This window comes from Poromitra crassiceps (assembly GCF_964638095.1).
Source record: "Poromitra crassiceps genome assembly, chromosome: 12".
In the NCBI taxonomy this organism is placed as follows: domain Eukaryota; kingdom Metazoa; phylum Chordata; class Actinopteri; order Beryciformes; family Melamphaidae; genus Poromitra; species Poromitra crassiceps.
In genome coordinates this window covers 4,239,171-4,252,866 of record NC_139632.1, presented here as the reverse complement: position 1 = coordinate 4,252,866, position 13,696 = coordinate 4,239,171, and the positions used below count along the sequence as shown (strand labels likewise).

Below are 13,696 nucleotides of genomic sequence, written 5' to 3'. Positions count from 1 at the left end.
CATCAATTATATAGACTCATCCAAAATATGTCTGCATGCTACATTTTTATTTTGGTGTGTTTCCCGACCCAAACTAGTTCCTACCAGAGCCTTTTAGCACACAGCAGCCCATCCAAAACAAACTCTAACCTGTTCTGTTCTGTTCTTCATCAACGTGACTTGCTTTGTGTCTGTCCCTCTCCTCTCTTTTCAAACACTAAGCAGAGGAACAGGGCAATAACTAAGACAGTCACATTTCATATTCACTGTCCACTCTGCACTCGCATGTATCATTTGAAACAGTCAAAAACAGACCGGTGCTTAAGTTGCATGTATTAGTATTATGTTGAAGCTTTGATCGTCTGTGGACTGGATCTTTGAATGTGTTTCTATTCTACAATGTGCCTTAGTTATGATTCAAGTAATAAAAATAGAGTCCGCACACTGGCAGCTGCTCCCAAATACTTATTTGACCAAAATATTTATTTGTGGTCAAATAAATAATTTGGGAGCAGGTGCCAGTGTGCGGACTCTATTTTATTACTTATGTGCACTTCGGTCCTGCACCTGGTTTAACCCCTCACTGGATGTGCGTGCCTTTTTGTACTTTTTAGTTATGATTCAACACATTCTAACAGTTATAATAATGCATGCATTTATTATCTGCTGCCTGTCACACTGACTACGTTTACATGCACACAATATTCCGCTTTTTGCCCATATTCGGAAAATGACAATATTCCGACTAAATGAATAATCCACTAATATTCCCATTTAGCAGGTAGGCGGAGCCGTGGAGTTTTTCTGTTGAGAATAAACAGAGCAGCACTATTCTTACCAGCATCACTTTGTCCATTTCAGGAGCTTGCTGCTGAAAAGTTTGGTGCTGCGCATCCGAGTCTTTCATAAAAAGTAGGCTAGTAGCCTACGTTATTACCTCGCAGGCTCGCAAGCATTGTGGACTTCCGTGGGCACTGGGCACTCTATAGGCTACTCTCTCTCTCTCTCTTTAAATCGATGTTTCTCATCTCCTCCCGATCAGAAATGTCGGCTTTTCTTTTCGTATGCCAGAGATGATGGATTATATGATTATATTGCCTCTTCTAGTGCTTTCTAGCACATAGCAGTTGACCACAAACAGGCAACATGCATCGCAAACTGTGGTAAAAGCCCTGATTGAGACCCATATTCCGAATGCGGTGTATACATGATCAAAGAATCCTCCAAAAACCCGAATAATACTGGAATAACCCAGATGTCTTAATCGGAAAATGCTAAATTCGGAAAAAGGGCAAATTCAGAAAATGCAACTCGAATATGCTGTTTACATGACCCTTATCAAATTCAGAATATTGACATTTTCCGAATAATAGTGGAATATTGTGTGCATGTAAACGTAGTCACTCACAGTTTGAGTTCACTTCAAAGTGTCAGATTGTGGCAGTGAGCCGACCTCCGACCACACCATCCTATCGTCCACTCTATGCACACTCACTCACACACACTCACACACACACACACAGACACACACGCACTCAAACACACACACACACACACACACACACACACACACACACACAACACACACACACACACACCACACACACACCTTGTACTTTGCACATGAAAGCACACTCGTATGTCACACACATTCACTTCTCCTCATTACTGTCAACACTGAAAACACACACACACACACACACACACACACACACACACACAAAGGCCGGTGAAATATAGAAGAAACGTGGATCCCATCCCATTACAGATATTTTAAACCTAATAACAGGAGACAATTTGTCAGCCGCGCTGAGCCGAGTGTGCGTGTGCATCTCTGTGTGTGTGTGTGTGTGTGTGTGTGTGTGTGTGTGTGTGTATGAGAGAGAGAGAGATAGTGAGAGAACAAACAAGCTAAAGAGATGTATAGCCTACAGAGAGAGAGAGAGAGGAGAAGCTAAAGAGATGTATAGCCTACACACACAGAGAGAGAGAGGAGAAGCTAAAGAGATGTATAGCGTACAGAGAGAGAGAGAGAGGAGAAGCTAAAGAGATGTATAGCCTACAGAGAGAGAGAGAGAGGAGAAGCTAAAGAGATGTATAGCCTACAGAGAGAGAGAGAGAGGAGAAGCTAAAGAGATGTATAGCCTACAGAGAGAGAGAGAGAGGAGAAGCTAAAGAGATGTATAGCCTACAGAGAGAGAGAGGAGAAGCTAAAGAGATGTATAGCCTACAGAGAGAGAGAGAGGAGAAGCTAAAGAGATGTATAGCCTACAGAGAGAGAGAGAGAGGAGAAGCTAAAGAGATGTATAGCCTACAGAGAGAGAGAGAGAGGAGAAGCTAAAGAGATGTATAGCCTACAGAGAGAGAGAGAGGAGAAGCTAAAGAGATGTATAGCCTACAGAGAGAGAGAGGAGAAGCTAAAGAGATGTATAGCCTACAGAGAGAGAGAGAGGATAAGCTAAAGAGATGTATAGCCTACAGAGAGAGAGAGGAGAAGCTAAAGAGATGTATAGCCTACAGAGAGAGAGAGAGGAGAAGCTAAAGAGATGTATAGCCTACAGAGAGAGAGAGGAGAAGCTAAAGAGATGTATAGCCTACACACACAGAGAGAGAGAGGAGAAGCTAAAGAGATGTATAGCCTACAGAGAGAGAGAGGAGAAGCTAAAGAGATGTATAGCCTACAGAGAGAGAGAGAGGAGAAGCTAAAGAGATGTATAGCCTACACACACAGAGAGAGAGAGGAGAAGCTAAAGAGATGTATAGCCTACTTAAGCCGTTTTCCCACATGCGCTTTGTACCGCTAAATGACCGGAACGTGGTCTAATGCCTGCATGTGGGAAAGTCCTCGTGCTGGTATAAGCGCGACCCCGTCATCGCGGAGATTTCACCAGTTTCGAGCGGTATGCGCGATAGCGGACTCAAGTGTAGAACGGGTCCAGTCATTTCCCGCGACACTCTCATGGGCGAGGTGTACACACGTTGCTTAATGTTCCAGCGGGCATAATCTAATCACGCACATTAAAGCAAACTGGCGAAATGATCTTGTGATCTCTCCTCTCTGCTGCCTGCTCGCTGTCTGGCCACAGTCCTCCTCCTCCTTCAGTCACAGCCCGACAGGCACACAGAGAAGCAAATGCACGAAGCGAAATGTGGAAGTATTTTGCTTACGTTGCCGACAGCGAAGGCAAGCCCGGACACATCAAACGAAGCCAGTCTGTAAAAAGTGCTTCAACGCGACGCAGGTGAACGGATAAACAAGCAAACTTATTTCACCATTCGGAGTTTTGCCGACACGTCACTCCCCACTCGCTCTGCAGTGCCGCCCCGCCCCCCAACATACAGGCAATTTGGCTGCTAGATTCCCATATGCGAGAGCCCAGGTGTGAAGGGAAATGTCCGATATTGACTTACAGGTAATTTTCCGGTACGCATGTGGGAAAACGGCTACAGAGAGATAGAGGAGAAGCCAAAGAGATGTATAGCCTACACACAGAGAGAGGAGAAGCTATAGAGATGTATAGCCTACACAGAGAGAGAGAGAGGAGAAGCTAAAGAGATGTACTGTATAGCCTACACACACACAGAGAGAGAGAGAGAGAGAGAGAGAGAGAGGAGGCGAGGTCAGCTGGTCTCAAACTGCAGTGAATGTGCTGAGACAGTGACCAAGCGTGATCGAGTGGGAAAAAATGCACAGCTAAAGAGTTTCTACCCAATGGGGGAGGGAAGCTAAATTAAACAAGAAAGCTTTGTCAGCCTCCCATTGGGCTTGAAACCTCCAACACACACACAAAATATAAGGCTCAGGGCTTTTGTTGGATGACCTGAGACGGGGGCTTTGTCAATGACCTGATTTCCCCCCAGGGGATCAATCAACTTCCTCTTCATCTTGAGGCCCAGACACACAGATCCCACGTCAAAGACCAGCAGCAACGAAGGCCGACTTGAACACAGCGCAGAGAGAGACTACAGCCGATGGTCAAGTAGCACGTACGTCCTGCACGGGCGTGAGACCTACGACTGCAGATATCCACCTTACTTTTGAATGCCCCACTGTACAAATAATTGTGGGTACAAGGTCCGGTTTAACGTGACTTATTGTTGCAGCTTGCCGTTTCCTTTGTTATACTCTTTGGCTGCAGACCCGAATTATAAACCGGAAACTGGAGTACGTTGTATTGTAACAGAACCCTCTTTGTTAGTTTCTCGGTATGGATTTACTTTGAAAATGACCGTTTCCTGTAACTTTTGGATTCTTATATCATTGCGTGGTGAGTACAGGAGTCACCAGTGTTTCTGCCGCTGTTGGAATGTGTATTTTGCACGAGTGAGGGGGGAAGGCAGCGCTACCAGAGGGTGATATATATATATATATGATTGACATGTGATTGTCAGGGACCCCCTTGTTTATTCATGATATTGTAATTTACGTCTTTGCCCAGAGAGTCAAACGGGAAGTGGGAGTGGCTTATGATAGGATTTGACGTGGCGTTTCAGGTGCGCGAGGCTCTCTCCCCCAGGGCTGATGTGAGCCAGCCACGTATCGCTCCTGCTCTCCAATTCTCTAGTGATCCCTTGGTTTCCACGTGTATGGGTGTGACTGTGTGTGTGAGATAATATTTAGCATTAGCGTCCCTAATCTACTGGACGGGAGCTGCTGATGGCCAACTTCCATACTACCATCTTGCTTGATGTTTCTGTGCAAAGACGTTCTGTGTTATTGTGGCAGGTTTGGACTGACTAGAAACGAGCTTGATCCTATTTTGAGAGCCGACTCTGTCACAACTGCTATTGTAGTGCTAAGCTATTAGCAGTGAGGGAGGGTGAAACGGACAAATAGGCGAATCTCCAAAAATGTTGGGTGTATCCCTTTAAAGGGCCGACGCCACAAATAATCACAACATGATTTGTATTTGGTCTGCCGCAATGAATCTCTGTATACACCAGAGATTACATTCAGCTCGGGGGAATCTCTCCCCACGCGCCTCAGAGGCGTCCATTTTGTTTGTTTGTTTTTAGAAGGCGTTCTGCAGAGATTTATCAGCACCTCCTGCTGAGAGGAACAAAACAGGCCTGTCGTCTCCACCCAACCTCAGAGTCTGCCCTCGCCCCACACATCATGTGTGACTCGCCCTCTCCGGCCTGTTCAGAGAGAGGAGGCCTCAGAAGGGTCAGGGAGGGTAAGGAGGGTAATGGAGGGTAAAGGAGGGTCAGGGAGGGGGAGAGAAGGTAAGGGAGGAGGAGAGAAGCCAGCCAGTGCTCAGCAACATCCAACTGGAAGCAGATACCCGATCTCCAATTCTGCTGATTTGCATGTTTTAATGTCAGGCTAAGGTTAAGCCATGCTCCTTTACGGGTTGATCTTATGAAACCCTTTCAAAACCCATTCAACTTCATGTCAAAATGCATGGCAGCAGACAGTCAATCTGGGGAGAAAAAAAAGTTCTCAAAAAGTTGCGATTTTCAGATCAAGATGGTTGTTTTCGCCAGACAGAGACAATGATGCTACAATGATGCTACAATGATGCTACAATGATGCTACAATGATGCTACAATGATGCTAACATGATGCTAACATGATGCTACAATGATGCTAACAACAACATCTCACACTCTCAGTCACCGAATAGATCAGTCAACACAATGACAGAGTGAGACAGGACACACCAGCACAGAGCAACACAAGAGCTGGGAGCACAACAATACTGTCACCACAGCACCGCCGACAACAACAACAACAATACTGTCACCACAGCACCGCCGACAACAACAACAACAATACTGTCACCACAGCACAGCCGACAACAACAACAATACTGTCACCACAGCACAGCCGACAACAACAACAATACTGTCACCACAGCACAGCCGACAACAACAACAATACTGTCACCACAGCACAGCCGACAACAACAACAATACTGTCACCACAGCACCGCCGACAACAACAACAATACTGTCACCACAGTACAGCCGACAACAACAACAACAATACTGTCACCACAGCACAGCCGACAACAACAACAATACTGTCACCACAGCACCGCCGACAACAACAACAATACTGTCACCACAGCACCGCCGACAACAACAACAACAATACTGTCACCACAGCACCGCCGACAACAACAACAACAATACTGTCACCACAGCACAGCCGACAACAACAACAATACTGTCACCACAGCACAGCCGACAACAACAACAATACTGTCACCACAGCACAGCCGACAACAACAACAATACTGTCACCACAGCACAGCCGACAACAACAACAATACTGTCACCACAGCACCGCCGACAACAACAACAATACTGTCACCACAGTACAGCCGACAACAACAACAATACTGTCACCACAGCACAGTCGACAACAACAACAACAATACTGTCACCACAGCACAGCCGACAACAACAACAATACTGTCACCACAGCACCACCGACAACAACAACAACAACAATACTGTCACCACAGCACAGCCGACAACAACAACAATACTGTCACCACAGCACAGCCGACAACAACAACAATACTGTCACCACAGCACAGCCGACAACAACAACAATACTGTCACCACAGCACCGCCGACAACAACAACAATACTGTCACCACAGCACAGCCGACAACAACAACAATACTGTCACCACAGCACAGCCGACAACACAGCACCGCCGACAACAACAACAATACTGTCACCACAGCACCGCGACAACAACAACAACAATACTGTCACCACAGCACAGCCGACAACAACAACAATACTGTCACCACAGCACAGCCGACAACAACAACAATACTGTCACCACAGCACAGCCGACAACAACAACAATACTGTCACCACAGCACCGCCGACAACAACAACAACAATACTGTCACCACAGCACAGCCGACAACAACAACAATACTGTCACTCACCACAGCACCACCGACAACAACAACAATACTGTCACCACAGCACAGCACCGCGACAACAACAACAACAATACTGTCACCACAGCACAGCCGACAACAACAACAATACTGTCACCACAGCACAGCCGACAACAACAACAATACTGTCACCACAGCACAGCCGACAACAACAACAACAATACTGTCACCACAGCACCGCCGACAACAACAACAATACTGTCACCACAGCACAGCCGACAACAACAACAATACTGTCACCACAGCACCGCCGACAACAACAACAATACTGTCACCACAGCACAGCCGACAACAACAACAATACTGTCACTCACCACAGCACCACCGACAACAACAACAATACTGTCACCACAGCACCGCGACAACAACAACAACAATACTGTCACCACAGCACAGCCGACAACAACAACAATACTGTCACCACAGCACCACCGACAACAACAACAACAATACTGTCACCACAGCACCGCCGACAACAACAACAATACTGTCACCACAGCACCGCCGACAACAACAACAATACTGTCACCACAGCACAGCCGACAACAACAACAATACTGTCACCACAGCACAGCCGACAACACAGCACCGCCGACAACAACAACAATACTGTCACCACAGCACCGCGACAACAACAACAACAATACTGTCACCACAGCACAGCCGACAACAACAACAATACTGTCACCACAGCACAGCCGACAACAACAACAATACTGTCACCACAGCACAGCCGACAACAACAACAATACTGTCACCACAGCACCGCCGACAACAACAACAACAACAATACTGTCACCACAGCACAGCCGACAACAACAACAATACTGTCACTCACCACAGCACCACCGACAACAACAACAATACTGTCACCACAGCACAGCACCGCGACAACAACAACAACAATACTGTCACCACAGCACAGCCGACAACAACAACAATACTGTCACCACAGCACAGCCGACAACAACAACAATACTGTCACCACAGCACAGCCGACAACAACAACAACAATACTGTCACCACAGCACCGCCGACAACAACAACAATACTGTCACCACAGCACAGCCGACAACAACAACAATACTGTCACCACAGCACCGCCGACAACAACAACAATACTGTCACCACAGCACAGCCGACAACAACAACAATACTGTCACTCACCACAGCACCACCGACAACAACAACAATACTGTCACCACAGCACCGCGACAACAACAACAACAATACTGTCACCACAGCACAGCCGACAACAACAACAATACTGTCACCACAGCACCACCGACAACAACAACAACAATACTGTCACCACAGCACCGCCGACAACAACAACAATACTGTCACCACAGCACAGCCGACAACAACAACAATACTGTCACCACAGCACCGCCGACAACAACAACAATACTGTCACCACAGCACCGCCGACAACAACAACAATACTGTCACCACAGCACCGCCGACAACAACAACAATACTGTCACCACAGCACCACCGACAACAACAACAACAATACTGTCACCACAGCACAGCCGACAACAACAACAATACTGTCACTCACCACAGCACCACCGACAACAACAACAATACTGTCACCACAGCACCGCGACAACAACAACAACAATACTGTCACCACAGCACCGCCGACAACAACAACAATACTGTCACCACAGCACAGCCGACAACAACAACAATACTGTCACCACAGCACAGCCGACAACAACAACAATACTGTCACTCACCACAGCACCACCGACAACAACAACAATACTGTCACCACAGCACCGCGACAACAACAACAACAATACTGTCACCACAGCACCGCCGACAACAACAACAATACTGTCACCACAGCACAGCCGACAACAACAACAATACTGTCACCACAGCACCGCCGACAACAACAACAATACTGTCACCACAGCACCGCCGACAACAACAACAATACTGTCACCACAGCACCGCCGACAACAACAACAATACTGTCACCACAGCACCACCGACAACAACAACAATACTGTCACCACAGCACAGCCGACAACAACAACAATACTGTCACTCACCACAGCACCACCGACAACAACAACAACAATACTGTCACCACAGCACAGCCGACAACAACAACAATACTGTCACCACAGCACAGCCGACGACAACAACAATACTGTCACCACAGCACCGACAACAACAACAATACTGTCACCACAGCACCGCCGACAACAACAATACTGTCACCACAGCACAGCCGACAACAACAACAATACTGTCACCACAGCACAGCCGACAACAACAACAATACTGTCACCACAGCACCGACAACAACAACAATACTGTCACCACAGCACCGACAACAACAACAATACTGTCACCACAGCACAGCCGACAACAACAACAATACTGTCACCACAGCACCGACAACAACAACAACAATACTGTCACCACAGCACAGCCAACAACAACAACAATACTGTCACCACAGCACCGACAACAACAACAACAATACTGTCACCACAGCACCAACAACAACAACAATACTGTCACCACAGCACAGCCGACAACAACAACAACAATACTGTCACCACAGCACAGCCGACAACAACAATACTGTCACCACAGCACCGACAACAACAACAACAATACTGTCACCACAGCACCAACAACAACAACAATACTGTCACCACAGCACAGCCGACAACAACAACAACAATACTGTCACCACAGCACCGACAACAACAACAATACTGTCACCACAGCACCGCCGACAACAACAATACTGTCACCACAGCACAGCCGACAACAACAACAATACTGTCACCACAGCACAGCCGACAACAACAACAATACTGTCACCACAGCACCGACAACAACAACAATACTGTCACCACAGCACCGACAACAACAACAATACTGTCACCACAGCACAGCCGACAACAACAACAATACTGTCACCACAGCACCGACAACAACAACAACAATACTGTCACCACAGCACAGCCAACAACAACAACAATACTGTCACCACAGCACCGACAACAACAACAACAATACTGTCACCACAGCACCAACAACAACAACAATACTGTCACCACAGCACAGCCGACAACAACAACAATACTGTCACCACAGCACCAACAACAACAACAATACTGTCACCACAGCACCGCCGACAACAACAACAATACTGTCACCACAGCACAGCCGACAACAACAACAATACTGTCACCACAGCACCGACAACAACAACAACAATACTGTCACCACAGCACCGACAACAACAAAAAATACTGTCACCACAGCACAGCCGACAACAACAATAGACCCTTCTCACGGGGGCCATTTTGGGTCGAAAAGGCAGGGTAAACACAGGTGCAAGCAAAACACCAATGAGGCTTTCCAAATTCCAATCATGGAAGTAGGAAACCCTCATTAGTGTTTTGCTTGCACCTGTGTTTACCCTGCCTTTTCGACCCAAAATGGCCCCCGTGAGAAGGGTCTATACTGTCACCACACAGAGATGGGCAGTATTTTAAATACATGTATTTCAAATACGTATTTCAAATACATTTGTGTATTTTGTCATTTGTATTTGGCTGGACCGAGAAAAATAAGATGTAATTTGTATCAAGATACTTTCAGACCTTGTATTTTGTGTATTTTAAATACATAAAATACTTTTTTCTTTAATTTTATGTCATTTTATTCTCAAATTGACACATTCTTTACCATTGACACAGGTTTTAACTGTGGAGGAAAGAAATGTGACATGTCACTTCTACTCTTACCTCTGATTGGCTTACCCTCAGAACAAACTCAACGACAAATCAGAGGCAGAGTAGGGTGGGTCTTGAGTCAGACTTCACATCACTTCTTCGTCTAGTATGAAGCCTTGTATTGGTGGAAATTCCCCCAGAGATAAATTACTAATATAAATTGATGATTAGATGCATGCACTGGCCTATCTGCAAATGAAACGGTTTACTGCATATTCAAACCAGTGTATTAGAAAGACACAACTAATTATCTTCTTAATTAAAATTGGAAAAGTGGGTGGCAGTGTGTGTGGCGGCAGTGTGGGTCATGATTGTGATGTCATCAGTGATGTCATCAGTGATGTCACTCGATCAATTGTGATGTCATCAGTGATGTCACTCGAGCCACTGTTTGCCCAACTGTGATGTCACTCAGGCAGTTGTGATGTCATCAGTGATGTCACTCGAGCAACTCTGATGTAGTATGAAAGCCCTCACAGAAGGTGATTAACAGCTGAAGTGAGGGAGAAATTAGCTGTGCTGGAAAACAGCTAAAACTGAAATGAAAGAACTGTAATGTGTTAGAGGGTACACAAAGGAGAATACTGTCACAGAGGACTATGAGATGATTTACTATCTAAGGAAACCAGAAAATGTCACATTTGAGAAGCTGGGAATTAGGACATTTTCCTTATAGAAATGGCTCAAAATCATGAATAGATGATCAAAATAGGCAATGAATGTAATATTTGGCAATGAATTGATGGATTGACTAATTGTTGCAGCTCTTTATCAGTTTTTATAAAATGTATTTTTAACAATACTGTCACCACAGCACCACCGACAACAACAACAATACTGTCACCACAGCAGCACCGCCGACAACAACAAACACAGAGACGTAACTAAGTCACTTTCACAGACAGATCGCACAATGTTGCCGTTCAGAAGGCCCGCAACGCCGGCAGCCTCGCCACAGAAAATGCTTTCACACAGAACCAAGCAGCACCGCCATATTTCTGCCTCGGAGTGTGTTTTCAGATAGCATCCACCCCTCCCGGATTGAAAGGAGGGTGAACCACCATGGGTGCTGAGTTATTATAATTCATCAAAGTCCGACAAAATAAAATGATGCTGGTCACCAAGTGAAAATATATTTATATATTATAATATAATTATATTATTACTATAATTATATTATAATTATATAATTATATTATATAAATATTTTCATGTGCAGGTTATAGTGTAGGCTACTGTATGAGGAACGAAAACAACCAAAACATCGCCCTGTAGACTGAATTGCATTTCTCCACTTTAGACGGGGACAGTGAGGACGGCGTTATCAAAGAATTCCACTCTGGGACCTGTTTTCACTTTTTTGCGTTTTCGGGCCACAAGAACGCCGTCACCGTGTGAAAGGAAGGTAACTGGCTAACTGCTATGAAACTAACCTAAGTTTATATGTTATATGCAGGGAGCGTTGTCGTGTAAACAGAGCCAGAGACGGAGAGAAGTGTGTGTGTGTGTGTGTGTGTGTGGGGGGGGGGGGGGGCAGCCGACAACAAGCACAGAGACAGAGAGATGTGTGTGTGTGTGTGTGTGTGTGGGGGGGGGGGGTTACAGGGGAGAATCCAAGGTGAGAAAATGAGAAGAAGCAAGCAAAGAGATAGACGTGGGGAATGGAGTGTGTGTGTGTGCGTGCGTGTGTGCGTGTGTGTGTGTGCATGCCAGGGATGTATTAGTGAACGGGCCTACCGGGCCCAGGCCCAGGGGCCCAAGAGCTCAGGGGGCCCATAACCCAGAGCCTCTTCACAGGGCCACCGTGTCTCTTGCCCAGGCCTGGGATGAACTGATCCTTTACACCACTGATAGTTGTCCAAGTCTAGATGAGGATAAAAACCCACCTATCTTGTCTCCATACTTTGTATCTCTCTTCCACTCTTTTCCTCGTTATCTCTCTCATGATTAAAGTCCTACATTCCCACATCGCCCTGCTGTAAATGACCCATGTTTAATACATTTTGAAAGCTGTGGTGCAAAAGAAAAGGTGAGAGGAGGAAGGGAGGAGAGGATGGTAGCAAACGCAAGTATGAACGGACGGGGGAGAGTTTCAAGCAGAAGTCTTGAAATTAAAAAGAGGAAGGGTGGATGAGAAGAAGTAGCAAAGAAAGGAGATTGTTTGGTAAATGAGTTGTGACACTTTGGGGCCTCTTCCCCTTCCTCTATCTACTTCTCACCCCCCCCCCCCCCCCCAGGATATTATGACACACACAGCCTGCCTGTGTGCACAGATAGCACATGGACACACACACACACACACTCAGTCTCAAGAGTCTCCATATCGTAGTTTCAGTTGGCTAGGTCTCACCCTGGCACACAACCAGGTAGTAAGACAAATCAACCCAGAAACTGTGACTGACTGTGTCTTAATGGTCACCTTGTATACAGTAGTGACAAGGTATTACACAGGAAGTTGAATGGTTAAATAAGATGCTTTATGTAGGAGAGCAGGGCATGTGGTCACACTGTTCACTCATCAGTGTATTTCTCTAGTGCCTTACTACTGAGAAACAATATTTTTCAGGAACACTTTATAATAACTGTACACTATGAAACTACAGTAAATAGGCTCCTTAGTTATTCAATATACTGATGCGGAGATTCCTTTCTTTACTTTGAGTCTCTTTTAGTCCAGCACCAGTTTTTTCAACTGCTGAGGGGATGTGTGGGGATGTTACAGTATTTAGGGCCAACGCTATATTTTTGACAAAATGTTCCAGAAGTTTATGGACAATTAGAGGGTTATTGTGCTTTTGGCTTTAATTGAGTGTGCCTGCACTGTAAATCCTGTGTTAGATACAGATGAGTTTATTTCTTGTTATTGTGCTGTTGGCTTTGAGTGTTCAGGTGGCTGTGCTGTAAATCCTGTTGAGATGCAGGTGAGTGTATTATTCTGGCCTTAATCGTGCGTATGTGCACTGTGAGGGGGGCCCATTATGCATCCAGGCCCAGGGGCCTGTCATGTCATAATCC

The 13,696-nt window shown here is 45.9% G+C and overlaps 1 protein-coding gene across 1 annotated transcript in view; it reads right to left on the bottom strand.

Annotated features, from left to right (window-relative positions):
* slc22a23 (solute carrier family 22 member 23) overlaps positions 1-13,696 on the bottom strand; it is a gene marked incomplete at both ends in the record, with an annotated part of 32,693 nt that overhangs the window by 15,255 nt on the left and 3,742 nt on the right. The window lies entirely within an intron of this gene.